The sequence below is a fragment of the Vicugna pacos genome, chromosome 3 (genome assembly GCF_048564905.1).
Source record: "Vicugna pacos chromosome 3, VicPac4, whole genome shotgun sequence".
In the NCBI taxonomy this organism is placed as follows: Eukaryota; Metazoa; Chordata; class Mammalia; order Artiodactyla; family Camelidae; genus Vicugna; species Vicugna pacos.
Window position 1 is genome coordinate 41,842,395 of NC_132989.1, and position 24,919 is coordinate 41,867,313.

General features: G+C 42.1%; 1 long non-coding RNA gene across 4 annotated transcripts in view; it reads left to right on the top strand.

Annotated features, from left to right (window-relative positions):
- Nucleotides 1–24,919, top strand: part of LOC116277914 (uncharacterized) — a 387,230-nt gene that overhangs the window by 129,889 nt on the left and 232,422 nt on the right. For all 4 annotated transcript variants that reach the window (XR_012071098.1, XR_012071091.1, XR_012071084.1 and 1 more), the window contains exon 3: nt 21,233–21,330. This is a non-coding gene — a long non-coding RNA (uncharacterized lncRNA). The remainder of the gene's footprint in view (nt 1–21,232; nt 21,331–24,919) is intronic.

The window sequence follows — 24,919 nt, forward strand, 5'->3', positions numbered from 1 at the left end:
AATTATATTTGATTAAGTGTAACCAGTGAATAGAGATCATCTAGGCACCAGAGTGGATCTTTTGTACTGAATGCTTCAGTTTATATGTGGTTCCTTCCTGACCCTTATTGCAGGGCCAGGAATATCAGACAGCTCTCACTTCTGCTGATAGGCAAGCAGGGAAATGGCCTGAGATGCAGAGAAAGCAAGAGTTTCCTTGGAGAACATGTGCTCAGGATGGCCTCGTATAAAGGAGGAGACTCAGAGCCATTACTGTGTGCTCTGGGAGTTTGTTGGCAGTTTGAAAAATAGTAGAAGTAAAAGGCTTTCCTGGGATTCTTCTTAAATGCAGACAATTACTTATGGACTCTTTGGCCTTTGTCAAATGAATGGAGGTGGGGGAAGGTGTAGCTCAAATGGTAGAGCACATGCTTAGTATGCATGAGATCCTGGGTTCAATCCCCAGTACCTCCTTTGAAATAAATAAATAAATAAGTAAACCTAATTACCTGCCCCCCTCGAAATAAAATAAAGTAAAACTAAGTTATTAGAAAAAAAAAGAATAGAAAAAAATTATTATTGGTGTTCCAGTAAATACTCAGAACTTTAACTTATTTGATATGCATATTCATAACTAGTCATTTCTTGGGCGGGAACTTCTCAGGCAATAACAAATGATCCTCTTTGTCCTGGACAGTGATTCTGAATTTAAAGCAGAATGATACAAAGCATCTGGTCCTTCCAATAACAATAGTAGGGAACAGAGGAAGAACACCCCTTTGGATTTTTCCTCTAATGTACTTAAAATTATTGTTATGTGTCCCTGAGATTTAGGGTCAGGCTAATTCTGTCCAGCAGAGTGGGGCTGGACAGAGGACATACAGTGTGATGCTTTTGCAACAGAGTTCTCTGCCAATGCATGGGGAGGTCTGCTGTTAGGATGGTTCTTCAGAGTTATTCCAAATTGAAGTAATGGGCTGAGCCTTTGTGTTCCCTTATCAACTGGTCATTGGATGTGGCTGCCCTGGGAAGGGGGTATGACCTTGGCTGAGGTGGCTCTCTTTGTCTCTGAGCAGCTGGCTAATGGGTCCTGACTGGGGAGGACTGACAAGGAGCTGGGTGGTGTACCTCACACCCACCACAGGTTCCGGCCATCCCAGTGGACGCCTGATGGTTGTGAGTGACACAGGCGAGTTAATACTCTGTGGAGAGGATTTTGATGGCTGACAGGAGATGGGAGAGGCACCGTTAGGCAAATTGTCCTCCTTCCCTCTCCTCTATGGTTTTTTTCTGAGACATGGTTCCTGAGAATGAGCAGTGCACTGCATGTATTGCAAAGGCGTAAATGGCTTGGTAACACCTTCCTTGTGTGTGCTCTCTTGCCTTCTCCACCGCTTTTCCCTTTCCATCGTTTTCCCTGAGAGTGCACCCTTGCACTAAAATGTCAGCACGATAGCTTTCGCCTTAGCCCTGTTTTCTAGGGAACCCAAGTTAAAGCCAAATGACCTTATGGAAATCCTCAGAATTATAGAACTTAAATTTACAGAGGCCTAAAGATCATCTAGTCTAATCCTGCCCATTTTATAGGTCAGGAAACAGAGGCTCACAAGCGTTTAAGTATTTAAACTCATCCCAGACCCAGAACCTAGGCTTCCTGACTCCTGATCCCATGCTCTTCCCACTTGGTCACGTCTTATCTACACTAACCCACTTAAGAAGAGACTTTACCCCAGGAAATGGCCCTGTCATGGGATTACAGCAGTAGCTGGGGCCCATCCTGGACACAAATGCATTTAATCTTTTTGAGGCACCTCATGTGAAGAGTGCCTCCTGGAGATTGTCAGTAGTCTAGTCTCCAGACCGTTAAAGCTCATAGGCTCAGAGGATCATCACACCCTGTGTTTCCAACCTAATTACCATCAAGGAGCCCTTCTGCTACTTTCCTTCATCTCTATCCCATAATTCTTTTTACAAAGATTTCTTCCAAATTGCTTCATTAAGACCTAATTGCTTTTCCCTTTCTGTAACTATAAACATAAAACATCCATCAGAGTTGTAGGGGTGAGCTTACCATTTCAGCCTTACATATGGCAGATAAATATATGGCTTCCACTTAAATCTTCAAAAGAGGGAAGAGAATGGCAAAGCACCTTTATAGAACCTCCCAGGAGCCCTGGGGATCAAACCACTAATCTAATCTTCCCCCGACACCCACCCTCCACTGGCCCAACAAAGGCCCAGCAGATAACAGAGCCAGGACTAGAATCTGGGTCTCAGACTTGAACTAGAAGGCTCTTCGCAAGTTCCCAGCAACATTCCTCCTCAAGAGGTTTCCTGCCTCATCAGTCACTGTCAAGGTCCTGACAGTTGACTCTTCCCAGGCACTGTCATTACCCAGATGCTTGTGCCTGGGTTCCCTCAGCCTCTCTGCTCTATGGAGAGTCCTTGGCATCCATCCTCTGGCTGTCATCCTTCCTCCAGGATCTCCTTCATCCAGAGGGGAACATGACATGGGGTCTTGCCAGTTAAACCCCAGTCATTACACCGTTTCTAGAAGCAGTTGCTGGTCAACTAGCCACACCGTAGGGCTCCGCTCCAAACTGTGGGTATGGCCAGGAGGAAGGGGACACGTGTGAATGGCCCCTTCCTGTCACTTTCAGGTCTGTCTGCATTTGGATTTCCCTGTGAGAAGAGAAGCATTGAACATCAGGGGGAGAGGGGTCTGTGGCATGATTTTATGGGAGACATTTTGCTAGGGATGAGTTCCTTTATTTAGTAATTAGGATGAATTATTTCAATAGAGGAATTCTTATTAGCCTCCTGATACTGGGCTGGAAATAAAGCAAACTAGGTTCTAGTCCACACTCTGCTGTTCATTTGCAGTGCTGTCTTGAGAATGCCTCAACTTCTGGACGGTTCTGTTTCTTATTTCATAAACTGGTATACTAATAACCATTTTATCTTCCTGACAGTTTGTCACTTGCTCTGCCACCATATTTTGGTTCAAGCCATCATCATCTCCCCTGGGAAAACTGCAAGCTGGCCTCCCAAGCTGGCCCAAGCTGGTTCTATTCTTACTTCATAAAAAGTCCATTCTCCAAAGATAAGTCAGCATAATCTTTGAAAAATGTGAGACTATCACTCTCCTGCTTAAATCCCTCTGATAGCTTCTTACTAGATTTAAAATAAACACCCTTCTGTGATCTGGCCTCTGTTTATGTCTCACCGCTTCCCATGCTACTGCGGCCCTACCATGCTCCAGCCACATGGATATTCTGGCTGTTCTTGCAATCCACCAGATTCTGTTCCTGCCTCAGGGCCTTTGCACTGCTGTCTCCCCTGCCTGGAATGCTTTTCTACACCTGGCTGCCTCCTTATTGTCATTCAGGTCTCAGCTCAAATTCTTTCTCCTGAGTGGTCTTTCCTGACTGCCCTGTTTAAAGTAGTCCTTCATCCCTACCCTTAGCACTTCTTTATTCCCTGATCATTTATCTTATTTAACTTTAATAAATAAGTAAGGAAGTAATCCATTTAGTAGGTTTTCTCCCACTAAAATGCAAACTCCATCAGTCAGGGCCCATGTGGGCCTCCTTCACTACTGCATCTATTTTACCCACTAGACTCCCAGGGTTAATGTTTCTTAATGGCCTCTACCCCTTTAACAATAGCCCGCTCATTCTGTACGACTGTTACATCACATGACAGCAGCCGGCATCTCTTGGAGAGCAAGGATTAGGCCGAGGTTGAGTGAACTATACACATTGTTAAAGATCACTGCATCCTCAGAAATGCTCAAAATCTCCCAAAAGCCAGAGACGGGGGAGAGAAGGCAGCTTGAATGTTTACAGTCACAGGATGGGAAGCACTAAGCATGTGTCTATAACTTACCAAAAAACTTGAGTATTTATTTCCTCTTCTTGATGGTTGTAAAGCAGCAGGAAAAGACAAGCTGTTCCATTCAGAAACCACAGAGAAATGCTTCCATGATCTGAGGCTGCGGGGAGCATATGGGATACATTCTTTGGATTTAAGATGCAAACATTCAACAGATCATCCTTCCCTCCTGGAGTCTCTGCCTGTGACAGTGGGTCCTGCAGAAGGCCTGGCTGACTGTGCTTGACTTGAAAGGGGCTGCTGAATCTGTACTCCCTCCCCTCCCCTTGCCCCACCCTGAGAAGGGTCTTTGCTTGGCAAAGCTGTGAAAGGTCAGTAGAAAAATTGGCACACTCAGCACTCTCCTTGGCTATTTTTGAAGGTTGGAAAGTGAATGATATAAATGTCTAATTAGAGAAGAGCGACACTTGCGCATTTAATCTTGGTGGGGGCTGGGAATCACACTCGGTCTCATTATCGCTTCTGCTACCTACAGTCTTCCTTGAAACTTCTCCTGTTACTTTCCAACAGCCGTGCCAGTCACTGCCCCCGAGCAGCTGAGCCACTGTTTTCTGCGCTGTCATTGATACAGACGAGACACCAGGACCAAAGCCGGGTCAAGTTTCTTTTATACTCCACGGGAAAAAGTCACCAATTCAAATTCGGTCAATGATGACGATGAGACTTTTGGCTCTGCTAGATTCATCTGTAGAAAATTCTTTCCTAAAAGACAGACTGAAGTGTTCAGATAGGTTTCTACAGAAAATACCAGGCTGTCATCTTCTGGGGAGGTGTGATTTTTAAAGCAAATTAGCCACTGGTATATTGATGAGTTTCAGTTTCTGAGCTTTTTCTACCGTGTGTGGGAACTTGATAGAGTACAACTCTTGAGATTTAAAAGCAAATATACGAATACTCAACAACTGTTCATAATTCCTAGTCCTGTGGGGGTAAAACATTGGGGAAAAGGATATATAACCCACTCCATCAACACTCAAACGGGCTCAAGTGCAAAAGTGTCAGAACATTTGAGGGTCAGACAGTGGGCAGGTCCATGATCTTTTCTAATCACCAATTATCCCATTCATTTGAGAGAAGTCTCAGTCTTTTCCTTGTAGGGTGTCAGGGACCACATGGCAGGGTAAAAAAAATGCTTATGGCAGAGAGTTTTTATTTGGTTAAAGGCTTTTCAGCCCAAATAGCAGAAATTATCCTTTGCATTCCCAAAACTTTTCTGGTAATACACAGGGATGAGGATGACAACAGTCTTGGTTTCATGCCCAATCACCTCTCAACCTTTATTGAAGAAACTCAGAATTTACTAGGATGGCTGACCTCAGTCATCATGGTGTCATGGTGGTATTTTAAATCCAGACCTCAGAAGACACTCCCTGCTAGAGGTAGCTGCCAGTACTGCTGGTGGGAGGCCTCAACACCCCCAGCTTATTCTTTCACTCCCTTCCTCGCAAAACAGCATTAAAAAGAGAACCGGAGACCTGTTTCATGGACGACATAACATCATGCAAGCAAAGGAAACATTTCCTGTACCTGGCAGTGAGGCTCTCCAAGGAGAAGTGCCCTGGGGGCTAAGCTCGGCTTGGATGGGAGGCACAAAGAGAGTGTGGCCATGGACTGGGGTGGCCATGGACCAGGGTGGCCACAAGCGCTCTGCACCCACATCACCTGCCATCTTCTTAGAGTGGGAACAGCTGGCTCCCTGCCCTGCTTGCTCTCAGGGAGAGGACAGACTGTGTGGGGATGGATGGGCTGGAGGCAGATGGCAGCTGGCTCCGTTGTGGGCAGGACTGAGCTCTCCTCTGGAGCAAAGTGTCTTCTTCCTGATGGAGGTGGTTATGCTCCCGGGGACTGCGGTGGTGCTTCTCAGCTGTTCTGAGTTTTTTCCGCAGGGCATCTTGATCTCATATAGCAATTCCATTCCTATGGAGAGGATGAGCCATGGGCCTCCCGCCTACAGGGGATCAGCCCCGGGAAGACTTCTCTCTCCCACTTTCTCCTTTTTGGTCTTTCATGGAGATCATATCTTGATTTAAAAATTATCAGAGGGGTAATGAATGCTATCAAAACTGTAGAGCCAAGCTGAAACACCGCATTAGTAAAAGGATGATCATTGGAGTACACATAAGGATCAAAACCAGTAGGCAGCAATCCAGGACGTGTGGCCAAGAGTGTTCTCTGTATTGTAAGGCTCCCTCAGGCACAGCTTTTGAGACTGGTGATATCATTGGAATAAACTCCGTCAATCGAGGAATACTTCTGTGTGGGCTCCTCAGGACACATGACATTGTCCATTTAAGGCTTCCCACACATGTCCCGATTTCTCAAAATCTCTTTTTATACTTATAGGCTCCTTTTATGTGTTGGGAAGGATCTTAAACCACTCTCTGACTAAGCCAGGAACAAGTGGTTTCTTTGCTAGAGCTCTAAATGCTGCCCCAAAGCCATTGAACAATTATCTTGTTAATTGGGAGACTTTAGATTTTGTTAATTGGTCTCCAGTATTTCTTCATGCCCTTCCCAATTAACCCAGTTTCATTTTGAGATGGAAAATTCCCCAGTGGTGGTAACCCTTTGTAGTGCAGGCAGAAATTTTTTATTTACCCCAATTTTTCTAACAAAACAAAGCAGGCCAACCTTCGACTAGACCTTGGTGAATGAAGCCCAGGAAAGTAGGTGAGCAGAAATGAAGTCTCCAGCGTGCTGCAGGGGCCAGTGGCCAAGTGAAAAGACAAAGGTCTCAGGTTGATCGGCCCCTGCTAGACCGGTTCTTGTAGAGTTGAATTCTCAGTGCCCCTAAGAAGCGAGCAAGATAAAGAGGGAAGAAAAATAGAAGGAAGCAAATGAAGCCCAGACCAGCTGCAGGTTCACATGATGCAGGGAAAGAGCAATTAAGTGTTCTTGCAGATTATGACAAAGTCCCGAGATGGTTTCTATGGAATTAAATTCCTTTTTTTTTTTTTTGCTAATTTCCAGTTTTCTTTCTTCTGTTTCTCTTCATATTAATTTTTTATATTAATTTTTAATGATTTTTTTCTTTTTTTATTGATTTATAATCATTTTACAATGTTGTGTCAAATTCCAGGGTAGAGCACAATTTTTCAGTTATACATGAATGTGTATATATTCATTGTCACATTTTTTTCTCTGTGAGCTACCATAAGATCTTGTATATATTTCCGTGTGCTATACAGTATAATCTTGTTTATCTATTCTACAATTTTGAAATCCCGTCTATCCTTTCCCACCCCCTGCCCCCTTGGCAACCACAAGTTTGTATTCTCTGTCTATGAGTCTGTTTCTATTTTGTACTTATGCTTTGTTTTTGTTTTTGTTTTTGTTTTTGTTTTTTAGATTCCACATATGAATGATCTCATATGGTATTTTTCTTTCTCTTTCTGGCTTACTTCACTTAGAATGACATTCTCTAGGAGCATCCATGTTGCTGCAAATGGCGTTATGTTGTCGGTTTTATGGCTGAGTAGTATTCCATTGTATAAATATACTTCTTTATCCAGTCATCTGTTGATGGACATTTAGGCTGTCTCCATGTCTTGGCTATTGTAAATAATGCTGCTATGAACATCGGGGTGCAGGTGTCATCCTGAAGTAGGGTTCCTTCTGGATATATGCCCAGGAGTGGGATTTCTGAAAATATTTTTTGATTCAGTTTTCATTTCCAATATTTGGTCCATGTCCTCTCTCTGAATAGCCCACTGTCTCTTATGTCCTTTCCCATTTGCTTTATTTTCATTTTCTAGTCTTTTCCTCCTCTCCCATCTTCTCTAACTCCCAGTGAATATATCGTAAAATGATTTTCTGAGCCACTGGCTTTCCAACAATTGAGAAATAAAGCATCTTTCTACATAATTTTTGCCTTTTATCTTAGAAGCAAAGCTAAAATCTTTGTTAAAAGATAAGAGTTCACCCCTTAGTCACAGCAGCTATGAGGTGCTAGTCACTGTAGTCACTCTTCAAAATGCTGGGAATACACATTTGAATAAGATGAAAGCAAAAGCTCCCTTTTACTGAGCATGTATTTATTCCAGGCACAATGCTTAAATTTCTATTTTTCTTCTTTGCCAATCCTCACAGCCAACTTTAGGAGGAAAGTTCGATTTCCCGCATTTTCAGGCCATTGCCTTCAAGTGTTGGGACCACAGTATCAACCCAGTAATTTGGTTATGGAGCCCTCCCTGTAACAGTCTGCTCTACTACCTTCCTTAGTCCCTGTATAGAGTAGTCTGTGGTTCAGAGGATGTGACTGACATGTAAATGCGTGGGGTGTTGTGCTGGGCCATCATGTATAGTTGGGTAGGTTGCACTCTGCACAATTCCAGGAATTATCATTCATATATCCCTTAGAAATGTTCAGTGCTCTATCAGGAGACAAAAACTGTACAAATAATTTGAAGGGGGAAGATTTAATAAGAAGAATTTTTAGCTGCTAATAAGGATTAGCTACTAAAGGGGGAAATAAAGAGAGTTTTAAAGAATACAGGAATGGCAGATACAGGACTTTTGTATCCTGATTCCTTTCTGAAATTAGAAGGGGCTTACCGCATGAAAAATTGTTTTCAGCAATTATAAAGAATATTTTATTAACATCTCTCAAATGCAAATTAAGACTTTAACATCACACATACAGATTAAGAGGTGTGAACAGGAAATAGTGTGTCTGAGAGATTTTATTTACCACAAAAAAACTAACCTCAGTGTGCTCATGTATGCTGGACCTTCAGACCAGAACTTTCCTCTGGTCACGGTCAATGTCCAAACAGCCATGGTGGGTGAAAGGACAGAGACCAATCATACTTAAAATTAGCCTGATGCTGCCTCCAAGAGTTGTCTGGTACCTTGCATGGCAACTAGTATTTGCCTTTCACATTATATGGAACCAGTAGCTTATTTAAGGACCAGTGAAACCAATTTGTGGTTTTGTTCTATTTCATCTTTTATTTTTTTTTTTTCTGGGCAGACTTAGGGGTCCATAGTTAAGGATAGAAGTAACCATGAAGCCTTGTAAAGGATAAGATGCCTGCCTAGTTTTTGCAATATGGAAGCCTCTGAACTTTATTCAGTCTTACTGTAAATGCAATTTCCATAGGGTAGTGTTGTAACTGCAGCATCCTCCTGGGATATCCTAGGAACAGGTAGGTGGATTGGATTGCTCAGCTAGGTATCAAGGCCTGAGTCATTCTGTGAACAGATTTGGTGCCTGCTGTGTGCACCAGCCCTGTTTAAATGGTAATTTCTTCCTCTTGGTTCTACTCAGTTATTTCTCTATGTAAAGAGAGGTATAATTGGACCACTGAGGCATACCCAGACTTGAGGCTGGGAAACCTCAGGTGGCCAATCTAAAACAAAAACAAAAAACCAGGAGTGCTCCCTCCTCCTCATTTTTTTTTTTCTGTTAATTCAACAAGGTATCTTGTAACAGCATCATTGGAGCATTCTTCCCTCCATCCCATAGGACACAGGGTTAGCCCATACTATCAGTTACTTGGTTGCTTGCACATTAATTAACTCTGCTTATGGTGGGGAGAGTACAAAAAAGCATTGAGTCAGGCCATGGCAGGCAGAACTCACTCCTGTCTTTTACCTCTGTTTCTTGGCCCCAGCATTATAAAGAACTCATGGATTGCAGAAGGCTGGAGATTTGTTTGTTTTGTTTTTATCCAAAGGCAAAGCAGTGCACTTTGGTGTTTGTTTTTGTGAAACTGGAAACCATAGCTCAAACCATCAAGAGAAGGTGAGGGTCGGGAGTATATGCCTGTGGTTTTGCATTCTTTATTTTTCTAGGTCTGCAATACATTTGCTCTTTAAAAAATAATAGACATGATTTCATGTAGAAATTTTGGGAATAGTTTTTTTTTTAAGTAAAGGGTAAAAGGTTTATTTGATTTGAAGAGGAACCAGAGTATAACCTTGGTTTTTCAGTCTAGTGATGAGATGCCAAGTCTTACAGAGCTTGAGGGGACTAAACAAAGCTGACTTAGTAAAGGCTAATGAAGCCAAAAAAGGGGAGAAAACCACCTCTGCATGTTATGTGTGTACATGGCTTTTCACTGGATAAACACTGCCCAAGACACAATGGAAAAGTTTCACGTGTGGTGCTCAGTCTGGAGGAGAGATCATTCACGAAATAGGCTCTGGACATGGGAAAGGGTTTGTGGAATATTCTGGTAGCCTCCAGTGCTTGTCTGTTAGCCACTGAGATTTGGATCCTTCTGCCTGATTTCTCTTTAAAGTAAAACTAGAAACAACCCCAGCTTTAGTGAGCTCTAATTAACATAAAATATATCACACCTATTTAAACTACATAATTTTGTATGTTTCATATATATATATACAGCCTCACCACAATCAAGATGTTAAATGTTTAAGTGAGTGAAATAAATGTTAAAGGCTCTGCTGATATGCACCAGGAAGCCTCTGAAGACCAGGGAACTCCTGCTCAAAGCAGGCACGGGATTTTGCAGGGTGACCAGAAGAGAGGGATACATGTCTTTGTGCTGTGGCTCAGATAGCAATCTTAGTTTTTAACTGTTGTGAATCTCACCACTTGCATCATTAGAGATTTTTCCCTCTTCTTGGGGCTTCTTGCTGAGCGTAGTGCAATCTCATCCAGGCAACCGTCAGAACAGTTCTCCTGAGAGCTGGTTTTGCAATCCTTGTGCTTTTGTTAGTCACTGTTTTGGGGAAGGGAGGAGTAGCAAATAAAAGTGAGGGTGAGGGAAAGGAAAGGAGTTTAGGATCAAGGCCAAGGGTCTTGCTGTCATGATTTTAAAAAGTCCTTTGACAAAGGTAATACCCATCACCCCCCAAAGTCTCCTCTTGCCCTATTGTGATTCTTTCCTCCAACTTCTCACCCTACAAGGCTCTCACTGGTCTAGTTTCTGTAATATAGTTTAGTCTGCATTTTCTAGACTTTTTTGTAAATGGAATCTAACAGTTTAAACTGTTTGTCTGCTTTCATCAGCATAATTATTTTGAGATTCATCCATGTTGCTGTGTGTACCAAGAATAGTTACTCCTTTTTATAACTGAGTGTCATTCCCTTGTATGGTTATAGCACAGTTTGTCCATTTACCTGTTAGTGGAGTTGTGGGCTGTTTCTGGGTTTTGGCTGTTACAAACAAAACCTGCCATAAGCATTTATATTCAGATCTTTGTATGGACATATACTTCTGTTTCTCTTGGGTAAATACCTAGGAGTGAAATTGAAGGATAACTGTATGTTTAATTAAAAAACACTTTTAAGAAACTTCTGAACTGTTTTTGAAAGTGCTTTCATCATTTAACACTCCTGCTAGCTGTATATGAGTTTTCCAGTTTCTTCACATCCTCCTCAGCACTTGGTATGATCAATCTTATTAACTTAGAAATCCTAATATTTGAATAGTGGCACCAAATTACGGTTTTAATTTGCATTTTTCCTAATTGCTAATGATGTTGAGCATTTTTTCTAGTGTATCTGTATATCTTCTTTGGTGACATGTGTGTTCAGATCTTTTGCCTATTTTTTAAAAAAGTGGATTATTTACTTTCTTATTATTGAGTTTTGTGAGTTCTTGATCTATTCTGGATATAAAGCCTTTATCAGATGTGTGATTTTCTGATATTTTCTCCCAGCCTATGGCTTATCCTTTTATTCTCTAAACTGTGTCATTCAAAGAGCAGAAGTTCTTTATTTGATGCAGTCCAGTTTACCTTTTTTTTTTCCTTCTTAGTGGAATGCACTTTAGGTGTTGTTTCTAAGGAATTTTTGCCTAACCAGGGTCACAGAGATTTTCTCCTATGGCTTTTCCTGTAAGTTTTATCATCTTGTTTACATTTAGGTCTATGATCCATTTGGAGTTAATTTTTGTATATGGTACAAGTTCTATGTCAAAGTTCAGTTTTTTGGGGATATGGATATCAAAATGTTCAAGAAGCATCATGTGTTGAAAAGATTATCCTTTCCTCATTGAATTACTTTTACATCTTTGTCTAAAATCAATTGACCACATATATGTGGTTCTATTTCTGGAATCTCTATTATGTTGCATTGATCTATTTGTCTGTCGTGGCAGCAATACTATACTCTCTTAATCTCTGTTGTCTTACAAGTTTTGAAGTAAGGTGGTGAAAGTCCTTCATTTTTGTTATTTCTCAAAGTTGTTTTGCCTCTTGTAAGTCCTTTACGTAAGTCCTTAATGTAAACGTGAAGAATAGATTTGGTGGTTGTACTATTGGGATGGAGGCCATGGTACTGTTTGGACTTTTCTATTTTCAACTCATAGAAATGAAATAGGTGGCCAACTGTGCCTAGTGAGCTTACAAACATTCCAATATTCTGGGAGTCAGAGGCAGCTACATTTTATTGTCTCCCTGACTCGGACTGCTCTGTGGGCTTGGGACAGACATCCCACTGTCTCTTGGCTTCCCTTTCTTCCCCACGTATGGAGGAGGAAGGATCACAGTGTCTTTCCTGAGTGGACATTTGTTTCACATTTCAGCTTAAGGACAAACATTCTTTCTCCCTGGGCCAGTCACCAGTTACGTGAGCGAGTTTGTCTCTTTTTAAAGAGGTGGGCTCCGGTGCGGTGTGCAGCTCTGTTGTGCTGAAGGTCTCTTTGTAGCACGTCCTTTGCCCAGGTTAGGCACCTTTAGCTGTGCATCGGATTTTGTTACCTATTCAAGGCAAACTGGCTCCCACCTTTTCCCCCGTGGAACTCCTCTTACCTGTGGCCTCACGTCAGAGAGGTAGGACATTGTCTTCACTGCACACCACACTCTCCGGGTGTAACTGAGGTCCTGCAATTCCAGCTGTCAGTGTGCTGATGGACACACAGCTGGCTCCTTCTAAGTGTCTTCCTTTTGTTCAAAAAAATCATCATCTACAGTCTTTGAAACAATTAAAAAGGAAAAAGCAAAACACAACACGGGCAATGGTATTTTAATATGTAGGATTATTCCCAGGTCAAAATTCTGCCCGTAAACACAAAGGAGAATAATTAAAATAATAGCACATAATTTTTTAAAACATTTACTTATCTGACTTTTGTTTTTCTTAGTAGTGACTATCTTTATTTCTGAGAAAATGGTGAGGATGCTTTGTAAGGAAAACGAGAGAAAAGAACTTTAGCACCTACTTGAAAGAAAAAAATCAGCCAGAAAATGAGGTTGACTTAACAGACTTTTGGCAAGTTTCCTAGCCTGTCCTGCGTGTGAAGTCTCCCATTTGGGTGAACGAGGGAGTTATATGCTGTTTCTTCTCCTCTTTGCAAAGGTTGCGGCTGGCACTTAGAGCTCTGCCACTTCTAGCTGTGTGACATTAAATAGGTGACTCAATTTTTTCAATCCTCTCTCTTCATCTCCAGAGTGGGAGTTGTAATAGCATCTTCCTCATATTGTGGTTAGTAGGAGATCTGAGTGAGACTCTGTGGATGAAGTGTTTAGCTCCATGACTGTCACACAACAAATGTCCAATGAATGACCACTTTCATTAGTTCTATTCCATTATGTGTTTCAGTGAGCTTCTGAAAGGCTCAGACTTAGTCTTTTTCTTTTTGATCGCTTCTCTTTTCTCCTAAGGGGGCATTCGATGAATCTTGAGTCTGGAGCATGTAGATGAGGATGACAGTGATGATGATGGTATGATGATGTAAAGGTACCACTCTAGGGACACCTCTGCAAGGATGACAGACCTGCCCATGGGGATTTCATGAGTGCTCTAAATAAGCAGGTGTATGGCTCTCAGATGCTTAGCTTTTCTGTCCTTCCAGCAACACCATGAGGAAAGTACACTTACTACCCCCATTTTAGAAATGAGAAAACTGTGAATTAGAATGTGGAATGGCTTACTCAATGTCACACCGCTAGAACAGGCAGAGCTATCTAGCTGCTGAGCCCACACAACCCTGCAGAGAGGAGGAGTAACCCCGTTCTTCTTCCTTCACCTGCTCCCCAGCCCTCACACCAGGCCTGTGATTGTTCTGGATGACTCGGAGCCAGTGAGTCATCTTCTGGCATCTGGTTTCTCCAATGGTGCTGTGGGAATGGATTTAAAAGGACTTGAGAATGACACAGCATTTCTCAGGAGTCTTGGCAAAGCCATTGGCCAGTGCTGATCTATGTGGATGCTAACCTACAACTTAGAGCTGAAGGCCTCTGGTGTTGATTTTCCTCAGTTGCTTTAATTCAGATTTTTGTTCTCTAGGTTCGGGTTTAGTAGGGGTCATTGTCTTCTCTATTTTTTGCGTTTGGATTCTTGTTTTAGAAATGGGTGGCACATTTTTGGAGATTTGAAATTTCTGTTACAGTGTTAGATCTCTTCCAATTCTGATGGATTTGTGATATGAATACCAGTAAAACAGATTCTTCTGTAAGAAGTGTGTTTTTTGAAAAGAAAAGAAGGTAATGTTTGTTAAGTTCCTGATTTGAGCTGAGTCTGTAAAGTTTGTCAGATAATTTGCTCCACTGAATTTCTGAGATACTTCTGCATCGCTAAAATTTATGTTCCTAGAAGGACTGCATGTTACTCACTTTGAGCTCCCAGTGCCTTATCTGTGCCTAGCAGGCAATAACACTCGTTAATTTGATGAACACTTGAATGAATATTTCCTTTTTTACGCGTTTGAGTATTGATGTGAGGACAGCGTATCCAATGGTAGGGAGCATCTCTGTTAATCAGTCAATCAGTCAATCAGTCGAAAACAGATTCCTTACAGGCCGTGGAGGCTCTGGAGTGTCTACATGGGTTGGAAGGGAGGGCTTCAGGATAGGTCTTAAAACTCTCTTGGCACAGGAAGCACTCAGTTTTTGTTCTACATATATTTGAAGTGGCTTTGGAGGTGCTGATAGAAATAATGGGGAGAGATGATAAAGCCTTTTAGCTCACTTTTTGGTGCCATGGTTGTGCGTAAGCTTCTAGAGAAGTGCTCCCAGAGGCGAACAGAACCAACATTGAAATGTACTTAATCTGACTCCTTTAACCAACCCTATGTGAGTCAGCAGCAAGTAGAAAGGGCAAACCAGTAGTCAACAGCAATATTAGAGCAGAGGAGCCCAAAAGGAGTGAGCGGTCCCCTGCTCCTTGACTCAATTGTAATAGACACAAGCTTTCTTTGGTGAAAGAGTGAAAGTTTCTGGCTGTGGCAGTGGAACAACTGACCATGGCTGTTGACCCTTGGAGGAAAGGACTTTTGACCTAAAAGTTGAAAAGGCTATCCATGATGTTGAGAGGAGCTATAATCACTGAGTTATAAGGACTTGGTAGACAGTGTCTTACTTAATCTTATCATGTATGACCTCTTCTTAACTGCACAATACAGATGAGGAAAGCGAGGATTATACATATTGTATCACTTGCCCAGAGCCATGCAAGTCATCATGTGAGTGAGAATTCAACCCTGGGGCCCTGGGCCTATCTGGCTCTTGAAGTGCTCTGTGTGACTTCTCACATCTGGATGGCCACGTCACAAAGGAACAGTCTCCTTAGGGGATGGGACCTCAGGCTGGATTACCTGAGTGAGAGATTTGAGGGCTAGTCTGGAGAACTTTGTTTTTCACATTTTGATATGTTCTCTAGAACTATCTGCTTTATTTTTTTGTTCTTTTAATCACAAGGTTGATCTTTAAGAAGACAAAGGGGAAAGCAAGCTAGTATGTATCTCAGGTAGTCATATCAATGATGGACTATAACTGAGTAAGTAGGTCCCAAACTTTGAAGTGCAAACAAATCACCTGGTGGGTCATATTTTAAAAAATGCAGATTCTCACCTTCTCCATTCAGAGATTCTGAATCAGTAAGTGTGTAGTGTAGGGAATCTGCATTCTTAACAAACTCCTCCAGGTGATTCTAATGCTTGTGGACCACACTTTATGAGTTCCTGATAACACCACCACCTACTGGCAAGTGTCCTCTAATTGTAGGCCAGCAGGAAGGTGCCAGGAGAAAGTAAAGGGTTGGGCTTCCTCCTAAGGGTTGGGCTGGCAATCCTGACTTCCAGAGGGGAATAATGTCTCAGGAGTACACTATTGAGTTGTTGTGATGAGTATCATGTAATGTGTCTCTTCTGACCTCAGGATTCTACAAGCCATTTGCCAGAACAATCCAGGATTATTAATTGCTTGCTTAAGGTGAAAAAAAAATCAAAGTGCTCAAAGATAAGTAGATTTCCCTTTTCTTCCTAGCCAAAAATACAGATCCAAATTGAAACCCTTCAGAATATCTACAGAGATTCCTTTGCGTAGTATGATGAGTACCACTGAGTACCAAGATGTGCTCAAGTGTTCTATCACCAGCTATCTGAGGTTTGCATTAACTGAAGAGACATTCCAGTCTGCTGGAAAGCACTATACTCTTAAAACAAGAGGAGAACACTCCAAAAGCAGTACGACACCCTGCAAGAAATTCCAAAAAATAGTCTCTGGTCCTAGCTAACTTTTTGTTTTTTATTTTTGATATTTGTGTTACAATAAAAGCCTTCCTATCAAGTAAGGTGAACATGATGGTTGCCAGTTGACTGACCCAATCATTTATCTTTAATGTCCCTACGAGAAGTGTCTCTGGCTTAGCAATGCGGCCCCTTGACAGAGCTGACCACGGCCCAAGGGAGCACCGTCAGCAGCTGCTATTACTAATTTAGCTCGGTAGCCTGCATTATATTTAAAGATCACCATGACTCAGCCAAGAGCTATGAGATTATCAAATGTTCAGACAGGAGGGGAGCCACTGAAAGTGCTTCAGCAACAGCAGGAATGCTCAGGTGTATTGTGTTACAAGGATACAAGAAACGGCTCTAGCATTTGAAAGTAGGGTGCAGCGTAATTACATACAATTAACTAAGGACTCCTTGGGCAGCGACCCAACTTGAGACTTTATCTGACAGGGTTGCAGGGCCGGGGAGACGGAGGAGAGACCTTATTTTAGCTGGGTTAGGGAAAAAAATGCCAAAGGTTGTGGCTAATAGAAGTACGTGGCGTATAATGAGAAATGAAAAACATCCACTACTGTCTTTTGCCTGACTGTTTGAAGCAATCATTTTCCAACCCTTTTGTTCAATACTATTGGTCCTCAGGGTGTAGTTTCTCTCTTTGTGTCCTCTTAGAGAGCTGGAGAGAATGTAAAAAGCAAAACAAAGCAGAGTAAGAATCAAGGCAAACTCCAACCAAGCCAATTAGCAACTTGAAGGTGGAATCCACACTTCTCTACAGAACAAAGAGGAAGTTTTAGACAGTGATGTGGTATGATCTTTGTATGACAGAAATCGTTGCTAAACTTAGAAATACTTCCTAGATGTAATTGCATGGTGAATGTCTTTCCAGATCTTTTTCCTTCCTCTGCTGCTCAGGGTGAACATTAACTTTATATAAAAAAAAACCCAACACTTGTATTTGTTACATATGTTGAGTCCAGGTGAAATTCAAGAATTCATTCTGGAAATTTAGGGTTTTTTTTTTCTTATGATCTTTGCCATAGCTTGGGTGAAACTGCTTTACGTGACAACAGAAATGTGCTGTTAGCAGGGGGAAGTGTTTCTCAAAAAGACAGAATACTGATCTTTTATAACTTTGAGGATTAAAATTTTGTGTTCAACATGGTTTCTATTACCTATGGACTATTTCAGGAAAAAACCATGTCTTTCAAGGAAAAAAATGAGGATACAATTACGAGGAAAGAATTATATAGGGATGAGAAAATACGTAGGTGCTTGGGAAATTAGGGTACCGGTTCTGTGCAAAGGTCTGCGAACACTCAATGCATATATTTTTCAGTAGCAACCACTGCAGGAAATAGTCCTATTAGACGCTCTGGGAGAAACACAAGACACTAAGGGATCATTAAAAAAATCCAAGACATAAATACTTTTGCTGCACTATACAAGTTTTACCTATTGTTCACTGGCATTTTAGTTTTAATGGGTATATGTCATCTTTATCGATTACTGGGCTACTGGAAGATTGTCATTACCTCAGACTAATCCCAGGCACAAAGTTCCATCTCTCCTATCTCTTTTTACCTTAAAGGATGCAGTTTTCTCTTCACCTAATGAATCTTCAGACTCTGGTGTTTGGCTGTGATGCTATGTGTTTCCTTTCTTGCCACCCAAGCTCTGAGCTGAAGTGAGACTCTAATCACTAGGGCGGGCAGCGTCTTCATTCTGTAAGTGTACATTTGGATCCTGTGAGCGCTTGTCCTCTGACTTATTCTTTGCAGCTGAAAAGGTGCTGGATGAAATTATTTAGGTACTAAGCTTTCCATCTCCCTTCCTTCATTCCCTCCCTCCCTCCATTCCTCCCAACCTTCCTTCCTTCCTTCTGTTTTTCTTTTCTTTTTTTTAGAAGTAGGAAGGAACACTCATTGTCTTTTTTTGAAGTTTACAAATTATAGGTTCAAATTTGTGACAGCAACACATTCCCTGGGTCTGATTTTCTAGCCTAGCAGAAGGACCACATTTCAAGGAAATGTTATTGGTGTTGGATATTGCTTGAAATCAGATCCAACACCAAGTTTCTGCCCGAACAAAAGAGGAGCCAAGTAGCAGAGGGCACACCAGGCTGGGAGGCAGGAGACAGGGCTGTACTTACCTGTCCTGCAGAGAACCACTGTACAAGCCTGGGACAGTCACTCTACCCTGTGCCTGAGCCTTCCTACCTGTGACGCAAGAGCTTTATTGTTATTAGTAGTAGTAGTAGTTAATATCTAAAGGTATTAATTGAATTGGGGGGTGGTAATTAGGTTTGTTTATTTATTTTTTAATGGAGGTACCAGTGATTGAACCCAGGACCTCATGCATGCTAAGCACATGCTCTGCCACTGAGCTTTACCCTCCCGCAAGAGCTTTAGATTTGAAGGAAGTCTGTGTTTCCTCTCATCCTCAGAGCCCACCATTCTCTGTATTGGTTGAAATGGATTTACCTGGGCTTCTGAATTTTAAGCTCCAGCTTTCCTTCATTCTTTCCTTCCTCTCCTGTTTCCTTCCTTCCTTTCCTCCCTCATCCTGCTCTCCTCTTTTTCTTCATTTTCCCCAAGCATCCATCTGTACCTTTATTTTATTTCTCTATCTCTTAGGGTCTATTATTTTACAGTAGGGAAATGGAAGATCAGAAGGGTTCAGTGATTTTTTTAAGATTGCAAAGTTAGTGGCCAAGAACCCGAATGCATCTTTAGGGTTGGGCCTTTCTTTCTACTATATTATGAGTCCATATTTCTCTCTTGCTTTGTCCTCGTGATTCTTCTTACAGGTAACAAGAAGCCCTCAAAAACAAAAGATCAGGACAGACAATCAGATTGTACTTTTGTCTCAGAACACAGCACAGGAAGGGGCAAGAGAGTGGTGGACAATGAGAGCTGTGCTATGACTCTTTACTCTGAGAAATGGGGAAGAATCAGGCTTGGGCAACCTAAGAGAACATTGGGAACATTTGCTTCTGTAAGAAATGGGGTTGTGAGTGAGGTGTTTAATAGCTAGAATTTAATTTGTGAAGGCGATGGGAAACACCAACAATCAGACAACCCAAACCCGCTTCTGCTCAGAACACTAGCTGGGTGGCTTCGAGCAAATAACTTCACAAACCTCTTAGGACCCAAGTTGCTCATAAAATAATGATTTGTTGAATATAAATATCAACCATAATAATATAGAATCTGCCTGAAGGTAGGGAGACTGGATCTTTGAGGCCTCTCTGGTTTTGATTGTATACCTGAAAAGTAGCCTTGGACATTCATGGTGAAAACTGTGAAAAAGCCTGGGGAGCTGTGTAATCCAAGATTAACAAAATAATTGGTTAGAACCAGGTTTTCATCATTCTGAGCTGAAAAATGATAACATACGTTTGTACTTCAAAAGGTGATGTCTTCCCTTCCCCTTCTTGTCCTGTGTAGCACTGCGTGGTATTTATAAAGAGAAGTCAATTAGAAGAATTTTTTAAAAACTGAGCATTTTCCTGGCTCTTGCTTGCACCTACTAAGGCAGGGTTGCAGTGGCCTTTGAGGTCTCCCAGGCAGTCACATGTTGGAGTCCTGGTTTTTCTCAGTCTCCTGCTCCAACACCCTGCAGCTGGGCACTGACACCTTCTCTGGGCAGCCGCTGTCTGGTGGACACTGCTCTCTCTTAGATGGGTATTGCTGTGTCAGGAGGTGCCACAGTCCCTGGTCCCAATGCCACCCTGCCCAAGCTTGGTGACAAGGAAGGGCAGAATCCTCTAGAGGCTCCCAAATGGGGCTGCTGGTGTCTGGACAGCAAGAAGTACACTTGATTTTTCCTTATTGTTTCTAGTTCCCAAACAGGGATCTGACTCTGCTTGTTGGGAATGAAATGGAGAGGCTGGGCCAGCACATGGCAAAGCTGAACGAGAAACACCTCCATATACTCAGATCCAGGCTGAGGCTTTGTTTTTGGACGAATAAGCACACTATACTCCATGAGTGACCAGCATTCCTGGTCTCCTGGGACTGAGGAGTTTCCCAGCCTGGGGACCTACACCACTAAGACGGGGGCAGTCCTTGGGGAACTGGATGGTAGGTGTCATGGCTCCCTCAGCCCACATCCCTTCCCAAGGGGTTCCTCAGAGGCCTGGGCACGTAGCAGTCTTTGAACCCCAGCAGTACATGTGGCTTCGACGCAACTTAGGACTGCTGCTTTCTATTTACATGGAATTTAGCACAGAATAAATAAATTGAAATTTCTTCATTTTTCCATATCCAAATTGAACTACTGTACCTAGCATGCTACTCAAAAGAGGCAGGCCTTTTCACCTGGGACAGCAGCGAGAATTTGCGTCAAAGTGCTACAAACTCAGCAGTCTTAGCAAATATTTACTAAATGTCTATCAGGACCCTGTGCAGACTTCAGCCTCTTTAGGACAAACTTGAACTCCCGTCTTCCTAAAGGAGTTGAAATACTCTTCACCATTTCCATACCCTTTCCTTGAAAACACCCCCACCCACCAAAGGGGATTTTCAGCTCTTTCATCATTATATCAAAAAATGAACAATATTATTTTAAATAATACCAGCTGGGAATTAGAACCAACCCAGCAGCTTACAGAGATCAATCAGTTTCTTAGTTTTATTTTTTGTTTTACACGATGTGAAGGTAATTTAGCCTGCTGCTAATTGCAATCTATTTAATTACAATGCATGCAGCTATAAAAGCAAGTACTAACATAGGTTGCAATTAAAGAATCATGTCAAAAAGCTGTTGAGTGTCTGTGGGGGTGGAATTAGAGGATGGAGGAAGCCTCAGAGGTCATTTAGTTCGTTGTTCTGTTGTGGGGACTTCACGCCACATTTACATAATGCTTTGTGTACGTCTCCTGGGATTACTACATCACATAAAGGTAGAAAGGATTAATGCTAGTATTTATTTTTTAGCCACCAGCTACCAGACCTGATCTAGGAAGATGACATGGATGGTTTCACTTAATCTCCCCAGCAGTCCTACGAGGGAGCTGCTTTACCCCTGTATGTAGGTAAGTTCACTATGTTCAGAGAAATGAAATGATTTTTCCCAAGTTGTCCCAGCTCATCGGTGGCATAGGGATGAGCTGAAACAGACAGGCTTGGTGTGGATGGCCATGCTCTCGCCACCCTGAAAAGTCAGCTGCTCTTCTCTCATGGCAGGAGTACCCCGACTCAAAAAGTGACTTGTCCAGGTCTCAGTGACAGGACATGAGATCTGGAAAGGGTACTGGAGGTTATGAAACTCAACTTGTTCATTTTATAAGTGATGGAATTGAGGTTTGGAGAAGCTGGATTGAGCTTGAGACATGCCCATGGGGGATGTGAAGCCTGTATTGTCCCTTCCCTCTCTTCTGGCACCCCGACCTCCAGCCCAGGCCTTGGGCTCCACTGTTCCAGCTCATACAACCTCCCCTCTGCTTTCCTGGACCGCTCCCCCTTCAGAACTCACCTCAGAGTGATTAGCTGTGTGGGACAGGCTGGTGCCTGGAGCTTCTGATTCCTCTCAGGAAGGTAGGGGAGTAAGTGATGGACAGTTGGGTCTCTTGCTGTGAGAACTCTTCTACTCCTCTGGTGCTTAGCAATTTGCTTCCACAATCCAGGCAAAATGTGTCTATTCCCCAGCCATGGTCAGAGCTGGGATGATTTTAAAAGCTGTGGATGCATACCCTCTAAGGAGGAACCTCAGGCTGCGTAAGCAGAGTTATAAGATGTTTTGCAAAACTGGATGTAATTTCAATTTTGCGAAGCAGAGTTTTGTTTGTGAATAATGCTTTGTTTGCCAGTGATCCTCAAACCAGCTCGCTTGGGAATCTAGAGGGCCTGGAAACACTGAAAGGCCTGGGCTCTGACCCCAGAGATTCTGATTCAGGAGGTCTGGGAACCCCCATTTCTCATTAGGCTCTGGGTGATACTCAGGGATTAAGGTCTGATGCCGGCCGCACCCCACGAATGCTGCTGTGTTAATGTACTTACTAAAAGCCAGCCAGGCCTCCGCATGCCAGCTGGCTCGGGACACAGCAGACCTGAATATTTGAACCTGGCTGTGCTTTTTTAAGGTTTTCAGTTTTCAGCAAAACATAATTGATGAAGAAAGAACTAAGGATGTCTACCAGTTAGTCCATCTGTTGCCAATTTATTTTCTATCGTAAACAAATGTAGATTCTACAATTTGTTATTATGATAAATTGGTTGTGTGATGAATACAGTCCAGCCTTCTGAAATATGACAGCCACACGATAGCATAATACTTAACAATAGCATCCTTATTCTACACGGCTGGTTTTTATCCCAGTACGAATGTCTACAGCATTTCTGTTATTTTTTGTAGAATCTCATGTCCTTCATACCAAGCTCATTTGTAAACTTGGCTCCTTACTTGGCCCCAATCTCCCTGATCTCCCTTTCCCTTAGTTCAAGGAAGACTTAAAGTCACAGGCAGAATTCTGTTTACATTGATTCATTCCCTGTCTCAATGGCTAGTCACTGATGAGAAGGTGTGAGATCCCCGAAGCCTAACTAAGAAATACACCATGGGAGAATGACTAATTGATCAAAGGAACCAAAAGCTGAAGTGAGGAATCACCTTTTAAACTGCAGCTTCTCCTTGATTTAATTTGCAGGAGCCCCGCCAAACATTTACAGTGAAAAAACCATGGAGGGGAAGGAAGCAGTATGTTGTTTTCCCTACACCTCCAGAGATAATTGTCCATGCTGATTTGTGATTTATTTCTTTCACTGAAAACTCAGGGAGGAGGAATGCATTCAGGGAAACAGAAAGAGGAGAATCCCAAACATGTATTTTTTTAAATTCCTAGAATAAAAGGAATTTGCATAAAAGACCTTCTGACAGCTTTCATGATTAAATTTGATGAACAATTTGGTCAGTTTTAGGATGTTGACTTGCAACATTTACCATAGAAGGGCTCACTTCTTTGGGAACTGAGAAGATGTGATTCTTCCCTCAGAAAATGACATGGTGCTTTGGAGTGGGAAAGAGCAGTTGGAGAAAGTTGTCGGGCTGCGTTCTTGCCTGTGTGCCCACCACCCAGTCTCCCGCACCGACGCCCACCCCCAGCGCCCTTCTCCTCCTGATCTCTTAAATTATGCCACTCAGTTTCTAGTTGTGCGTTTCTGACCCCAAAAGGAAAGAAAACGAAAATGATTGCTTCTTCTTTTATAGTCTGCTATTTCGGGAGGTATTTGAGGCTGTCTTGGAACCTTATTTCATTGAAATTGTTTTTTCATGCACACGTTTGTTTTCCACTTAATTTTGGTCATTTCTCTGCAATGCCCTTTCACAGAACAAAGCCAGAAGTAGGTGCTAGTGTCACTGGGTGGAAGTTTGCTCCCCAAATGCCCTAACTGTCCTCAGTCCGCTGCTCTCATAACAGAGAACTAGAGCTGCTGTTACTATTGAGAAAGAATGTTTTCTCTGCTTCTGACAGATTCTTCCCTTAGTGCATTGATCCCGAGCCCTCTAATTATGGCTAAGTGTCCTGGCTTTATGATGCCTGAACATAAATGGTTCTTAAACAACTGGGTTTTCTTTTGGCAGTTCACTATTTTGTCTTCTTTCTTATTGACAATCACATGAAAAGACTTTCAAATTTTAATGGCTATGACAAAGATCCATTGAACTCATGTTCATTTTTATAGATACATTTTTAACTGTTCCTCAATGCTGAATATTTACAGTTTTTTCTTGTATACGTGATGCTTCTCCAGTGTCTGTTTTATTCAATCAGAAGATATTCCCAAAAGTGAGATTGTGAGGTTGAAGAGCATTATCATTTTTTGTAGCTCTTGAAACAGGTTGACAAAATACTCCAATATGTGACTACAGTTTCACCACGATGATGCTGGAATTTGGTGTTACTATTATTTAAATCTATTTTGCAGAATGAAAATGGTGCCTGTTATTTTGACATTTTCATGTTTTTCATAATAACAAGGTTAATATATTTTCTAATATATTTATTTGCCATTTGTATCTATCATTTAAAAAAATGCCACTGTATATTGGTAAATATTAGTTCAGTGAATACTGAGTTTATTGGACACATTCTAGCCATGGGCAGGATAGGAGGGAGGGAGAGAGGCTGGAAGATAGGAAGAAAAGAAAGGGACCAGCGCAAGAAGGGAGAGCGTGTGTTCTAACAATAGTCATTGGCAGTGCTTGACCTTGCTCAAATATGGGCCCATCTTACAAAACCTGTCCCAATTTAAAATTAGACTTCTGTGGGGGACAGTCCAAACATACAGGCTTTAGAAGCCGAAGCCTTCTGTTTAACTATTCTTTGCTTCTTTGTTATGAATGTGTTTAGTGGAACCATATGGTCTTCTCCCTTTGAGTTGGGCATTTTGCCATGTGTATAATGCTTTGTGACTATTAATTACTCTGTATGAAATAAGTTATTATTACTCTGCTTCTCTTCTCTGATGAATCCAGTTCTCTAGGAGAAGTGAGTTTTCATCTTGTTTGTTTCTAAACAGACTGCTTCTAATTTTGAGACTTAAGTGCAGGAACAGGACAGGCAGCTATGGTGTTTTCGTGATAACTCAGCTCTCTGGGGTATGCATAATTTGGGAGAGACATTA